The sequence below is a fragment of the Leptonychotes weddellii genome, unplaced genomic scaffold (genome assembly GCF_054177405.1).
Source record: "Leptonychotes weddellii isolate Sample4059 unplaced genomic scaffold, ASM5417740v2 HiC_scaffold_10750, whole genome shotgun sequence".
Lineage (NCBI taxonomy): Eukaryota > Metazoa > Chordata > Mammalia > Carnivora > Phocidae > Leptonychotes > Leptonychotes weddellii.
Genome location: NW_027684572.1, coordinates 1 through 7,241, shown reverse-complemented (window position 1 = coordinate 7,241; position 7,241 = coordinate 1). Strand labels below are relative to the sequence as shown.

Here is a 7,241-nt window from a genome sequence, read left to right as displayed (position 1 = left end):
CCCTGATATGAGGAATTCTTAATCTCAGGAAACAAACTGAGGGTTGCTGGAGTGGTGGGGGGTGGGAGGGATGGAGTGGCTGGGTGATAGACATTGGGGAGGGTATGTGCTATGGTGAGCGCTGTGGACTGTGTAAGACTGTTGAATCACAGACCTGTACCTCTGAAACAAATAATACATTATATGTTAAAAAAAAAAAAGAAGATAGTAGGAAGGGAAAAATGAAGGGGTGGAAATTGGAGGGGGAGACGAACCATGAGAGACTATGGACTCTGAGAAAAAAACTAAGGATTGTAGAGGGGAAGGTGGTGGGGGGATGGGTTAGCCTGGTGGTGGGTATTAAAGAGGGCATGTATTGAATGGAGCACTGGGTGTTATACGCAAACAATGAATCATGGAACACTACATCAAAAACTAAAGATGTATGGTGATCAACATAACACAATAAAAAAATCTGTATAAATCAACATGAAAAGATATCTTAGATGATGTAATGTATGGTGATTAACATAACATAATAAAATAAAAAAATAAAAAAAGAATTCAGCAAAAAAAAAAAAAGGAAAGAAAATACTGTATGATTCCACTAATATGAGGTTCCTAGAGAGTCAGTTTCACAGAAATAGTGAGTAAATGGTGGTTGCCAGAGCTGGGGGAAGTAAAATATCTTCAATGAAAATCGTGTCATCACATTAACAGTGGGTTGATGATATCTGGAAACATACCATTGTAATCCTCTGTACAGTTTCTTTGGGTTGCAAACCCTCCTGTAGCCAATAATAATAGTGGCAAGAAAATGAGTAGCAGTAATTTTGCTTGCTATCTATGGCTAGAGAATGTGGAAACATAATTTATCATCTTCAATCATTGCTCCAAATCTACAAGCCATTAGGTTTCCTGTTTAACAGTTGAGTCAACTAACTTGCAGAAGGTAAGAAACTTGCTCAATCTTGTTCAGTTTGGAAGCCAGTAGGTCTAGTTCAGGCATGATGTTTTGTGAATTAAAAAGTAACAAATTGGTGCTTTCAGTTGGGGGTGGCTGGAGGTGGTGACATGTCAGATGGAACAGAGATGACAGTGAAGTTCTCTGCTTGCATCAGTTTCTGACTCAACTGAATTCTTCTGATGATCTTCACTTTCTTCATCTCTCTCTCCAGTTCTCTTCTTTGTTTACTTTTTAAAAATAGATTTATCCATTTATTTTAGAGAGGTGGGGGAAGGGTCCAGAGGGAGAGAGAGAATCTCTAACAGACTCCCCGATGAGACCTAGTCTGACCAGGGGCCAGATCTCAGGACTCCAATATCACGACCTGAGCTGAAACCAAGAGTCTGCCACTTAACTAACTGAGCCATCCAGGCGTCACTTCTTTTACTTTTTAAAAAGGTAATTTACTGACAACAGCAAATGCTGTTGGGGATGTGGAGTAACAGCAGCTCTCATTCACTGCCTGTGGGAATGCCAAATGATACAGGTACTTTGGAAAACAGTTTAGCAGTTTCTTATCAAATAAATATAGTCTTACAGTACGATCCAGCAATTGAGTTTCTTGGTATTCATGCGAAGTAGCTGAAAACACGGCTACACGAAATCTGCACGTGATGTTCATGGCACTTTCATTCATAGTTGCCCAAATTTGGAAGCAATCAAGATTTCCTTTAGTATGTCAATGGATAAAGAAAGTGTGGTACCTTCCAACGATGGGATATAGTTGTAAAATTCTCAGGAATTGATCTCTTAAAGATGAGCTGTAAGCCATGAAAAGGCATGGAAGAGCCTTACATAAATATTACTAAGCAAGAGAAGCCAACGTGAAGAGCTGCCTAGTGTATGATTACAACTCTATGACATCCTGGGAAGGCAAAATTATGGAGACAATAAAAGATCTGAGGTTTTTGTGGGTTGGGGAGGCAAGAAGGATGAATATGCAGAGTACGGAGGATATGCAGGCTGGCAACACTACTCTGTATGAGACTATGATGCTGGATACCTGTCATTATCTATCTGTCGAAACCCATCAAATTACTACCTGAGTGAAATATAATGTGAATTACTGACCTTGAGTGATAAGGATGTGTCAGGATAGGTTCACCAATTGTAACAAATGTACCATCAGGTGTGGTTATTGATGGTGTGGGAGGCAGTGCATGTGTGGAGGTGAGGGGCACATCGGGACTCTGTATGCTCTGCTTGATTTTTCTGTGAACCTAACACTTCTTTAAATCCATAAAGGCTATTTAAAAAAGGGAAACATCTTGTTAAAAACATTCTCTTTCAGCAAGAAAACAGTCAGAAAAAAATGATTCAATGGAACTGTCACCACATATAGATAGTTGATCAAGGCGAATAAATCTAAGATGATCTCCTGAAAAAATATATTAGGACTGACAAAAGTTCATTAGGTAGCTGAATATAAGATTAGCTTGTAAACATCAATGACTTTCCTATAAACCTGCTAATACTATTCAACATCATGGAAAAAAAGATGCCATTGGCAACAGAACAATAGCAGCAACAAAAATATGTTGGAGTAACCTAAGTGGAAATGCAAACTTTAAGGATCAAATAATGAAAATTTACTTACAGATGTAAAAAGGAATCTTAAAAAATAGAGGCACACACTTTGTTCCTGAAGAAAATAGTAGAACATTTAAGGAAGTCCGCTCTTCTCAAATTATTTTACAAATCCAGTCCAGCCCCGTTCAGAATCCTCATCAGGCAGTTTTACACTGTGTGTTGGGTTCTGAAATGCTGGGTCTTACAAAGTAGAATGTATTCATTCATTGAGCAGTGTGAGCAGTACATTGGAAGGGCCCAACTTTAGGGTCAGACAACTGGGTTCAAGCTCAGGTGTTGTACTTTCTACTTGTGGGCACATCAGCAAGATGCTGACCCTCTTGGGCTGGTGCTTCATCTGCAAAATAAGGTGATAACAATAGTGCTTACCTCATAGGATTTATTTTATGATAAATGAATTAATAAAGGAAAAACGCTCAGCATAGTATCTGGAAGTAATGTCAGCTGTCACGTTTATGTAACAAAAAGGAAAATATACAAGTAAAATGTCAAACAAAATAAATCAGCTCACTCCCTATTCAAATATCAACCAAATGTAACTGACTCCGCCAATGAGGAATGTTTATTTATCCTAAGTGGGAACAAAGTGTGCTTCAGAATTTGGCTTTAGTCTCTTTGGGACTTCTCTCATGTTAAAATGGGGTTTCTCTCAGTTAAAATTTTCCCCATAGTACTTTTCAGTCACATAATTTGTTGTTTTATTATCACATTGAAATGGCTTTTGTGATTTTAAATTCCAAACACTGAGTACCGGAACTAAAGGTATAGGAGAGTGGGGGGTGGGGATAGATATTAGTTATCCCCAAGCCACACAGGGTCTCTGGGCTCGTGTTCACAGCAGGAGACACTGGTCACATGTGTCCTTTTGGTTGAGGTTAAAATCCCAGGGATTCTCTAGGGCTTAACATATACACTGGACATGGAAAAATTTAAGACATCACTTCTGGATCATAAGATCCACAAACAGTGTCACAAAGGATATATCATGTGGTGACACTGGTTGTCATGTCCCATTTTGCCTGAAATGAACATTCTTGTTCCAATTTATAAAGACAGGGGCATGCATGTCACCCTTCAGATCTTACACAACATTGACTCTGTGTACTAATCTCTAGACACCAAAAAAATAATTGAAAGTAATATTTTGTGGTACACACACTTTTTTCCATAAGAAGTGGTTTCTGATTCCTTGCTTTGGATAACATCAAAGGACCTAATTCAGCTGGGGATGATAAATCATTAAAAATAATTTGGAATGGTCTGTTTCCTGCTGTCTGCAAGTCTCGCACTGCAATCATGGTGGATGTCATGGTGTTGCCCAGGTCGTCCGTCAACACCAGCACGCTAGCTCAGTTCATCGACTGGGCAGTCTGCTTCATAAGGAGGCTGGAAAAGATTCATCCCATTGGAAAAATGTTTATACTTGCAGATGAAGAAGGAAAAAATGGAACCATTGCATTGATGGAGCCCCTTGATGAAGAAATCTCTGGAATCGTGGAAGTAGCTGGAAGAGTAACGACCAAGGCAACCATAATGTATACATCATATATCCAGTTTAAAGACGATAACCATCCTTTTGATCTTGGACTTTACAATGAAGCTGTGAAAATTACCCATGAGTTCCCTCAGTTTTTTCCTTTGGGGGTAGAGCAATATGATTGATTTTTTTTTTAAAGATTTTATTTATTTTTTGACAGAGAGAGACACAGCGAGAGAGGGAACACAAGCAGGGGGAGTGGGAGAGGGAGAAGCAGGCTTCCTGCTGAGCAGGGAGCCCGATGCGGGGCTCGATCCCAGGATCTGGGATCGTGACCTGAGCCGAAGGCAGACGCTTAACGACTGAGCCACCCAGGCACCCCAAGCAATATGATTGATCTTGATGAACACACTGAAGACTGTCATAGGAAGCCCCTGATATTTGAGAGAGAGATTCCTGTGATTTTTAATATTTAATTTGTTCTTCTTTTAATTTCATTTACCTAACCTTATTAGATATTGCAGTATCCCACTTTTGATGGAACCTGTCTGTATATTGAAAGTTAAGTCCTCATAAAGAATCACTTCTCCAGTATATGGTCAGATCAGATGCAAGAACAAAGCAGTTGCCTTGAGTTTAGCTTTCTGTTTTATTAATAAAAGCTGAAATGGTACAAAAAATAATTTGGAGTGACAGATCACAGTGTCATTTTTAGGTGTTACCTAGGGGAATTCAATGAAATGAGTGATGTCACTGTCACAGACTCACTCTTTTCCCATCTGCACATTCATGTGACCAGTATTTTCAGGGTTTACATCTACAGAGATGAAAAACATGAATAAACTTGCCTCATTGTAGGAATAAATGGTATTCATGGATATGAAAAACTAAAAAGGGCCTCATTCAGCTCTTTAAGAGATGTATTTATCAATAACATTTTATACCATAGATTTAAAAAGTATCAAAAATTGAAATATATGCCTTTATCCAAAGACTGCAAGCATCTTTGAAGGCACCCAAATCACCACTGTGCCTTATCTTACAAACTCTACAAAGCCATTTTATTACTTTTTCCCTTGTCATAGTGCACTGTTGAGCCTGTGAGATTTTTGCCCTGAGGGTCCTCAGGGAAATGTGTGAGCTGACTGAGCCATTTCCTACTCCCACACATCAGTTGCCACTCGCCAACTCTCATACCCCTAACTCATGCTCAGACTATTGCTACAAGCTGTGAGCCACAAAAAGAAACTCATATGGTGGAAAATGCCATTGGGCTTCAGAGATTGTTTCAGACACATGTTTGCCAAATAGTGCCATAACACAATGGTCCTAGGTGTCTAAATCTCTTTTCTGTGTAACATAAGGTAAAAATGAAGGGAAAAAAATCAGAAATGCTTGGTTTGCTCCAGAATTTTCCATAACAGTTTCTCATTGTGTGCACTGCCCTACTCGTGCATTTCATAATGCTGGGAATCCAGTCCAGGTGCCATTTCAGACACAAGCTGGAGTTTGACGATCCTTCAACCAACTGCACATTGATTCACACACCATCGCCCATCATTGTGGTCTTCCCATGACCCAGCTATATCAGGTACTCTTCCAGGATGACCTAACTCTTCCTTCCTGGGAAGGCAAAAGTTTGTTCATCCCATTTTGTCTGATCAATACAAGTGTTAACTTTGTATTTGAAAATAACTAGAAATTTATAGGAATTATGCAATGTTATGTACCCTAGTAGAAGATATGTTCACATTTACCCAGATCCACTTATTGTTGGCAAGTTACTCCATTTGCTCCCATATACAGACTCTTTGTGAGAATTCTGTTCAAAAATAGAATAAGGCGAAGAGTCTTAACTTATGAGACAAATTTTCTGGCAGATTTGCAAAGGCTTAAACATCAAATTACAACCACATCTTGTACCCCAGTCCCAGGGCTCTGAGAAGGTCATACTTAATTTGAGTGACAAATTACAGACTAAATAAATCACAAGTAACAAGCCTACAGTGGCTTAAAGCCCTCTCAGTGATACAAAAAACATACAGGGTGCATTAAAATGAGCTGTGAAGAACTGCGTATGTGAAATTGTCATGGGCCCAGGAGAGTTCCAGGTAGAACACCAGCAATTCTCTTCTGCCATGAGGAGACACTTGAATGTCAAGGACTCTCCTTTCATCCCAAGCTCCTTTTAAGCTGGAGTCAAGGCTACTATACCAAGGTGACTCTGTCACAATATATTAGTTTTGTCTGAGGAACAGATGTTACAGAGAGCAATTCCAAAGGGGCTTCCTTGTAGCAATCAAGGCTAGGTGCTCACAATTCTTTTTGACCATCACCACACTCAGGCAGGAGTGCTAGTCCATCCCTGAGTTACATGCTCCTCATTATAAGTCGGCCTCACATATGAATGAGAACCTTGAGGACAGCAAGTCACAACCTCATCAAAAGTACCTCCCAAACAGGGGGGAGTTTGAGTCCTCTGCAAACACTTAAGGAAATTGGCACTGAGATGTCACTTAGATTTTCTCCATCTTTAGCCTAGGGAGGAAAGGAGTTACCCTATGGCATCAACAACAGGTTGAGTAAAGTTATTTCTAAATTTTGGACGAGCTGCATAAAGAAGAGGCCAAATAACCTCATGACTTGTGAGATGTGCCAGGAAACTGATGAAATAATACTCACTGTAGGATTCTTCAGACCTTTTAGTTTGCTGACCTTTATACATTGCTTATCAGAAAGACCTTACTGCTTGAATAGTCTTTTGTAGTGAGGTGGAAAATAAAAGTAATTTGTGCCTTGTGGGTATTGATCTTTTTTAACCTCCATTCTGCTCTAATGTTTGTGTATACGCAGCTTTAGCATCTTCCCCAAATCTCCTATTGTAGATCTGCCACTCTGAGTTTAAACATAAAACATAAGAGCTCAGGGGACTTTTCTTATCCCAGCATTACCTAGTACACAGGTATTGACCAATAAAGCTTATGGGTGCATTAGTTGATGTATTTATTATGCCAATAAGTCATGTTTATTAGTTGTAGGCAACAAACTTACCAGCTATTAATTTTTCTATAGTTCAGACAAGTGGTCTCTATCAGAGTGAAAAAACCCAGGCTCTGTAGATTAAATCTCTGTGCCAGATAGGCTCTGTGTTTTCTTAGTTCCAGAGTTCTTTTGTCCTACTCATGTCTC

At 39.4% G+C, this 7,241-nt stretch overlaps 1 pseudogene; it reads left to right on the top strand.

The window, feature by feature from the left end:
* The first annotated feature begins 3,871 nt into the window (after positions 1-3,871).
* Positions 3,872-4,237, top strand: LOC102739452 (replication protein A 14 kDa subunit pseudogene; annotated as a pseudogene).
* The last annotated feature ends 3,004 nt before the right edge of the window (positions 4,238-7,241 follow it).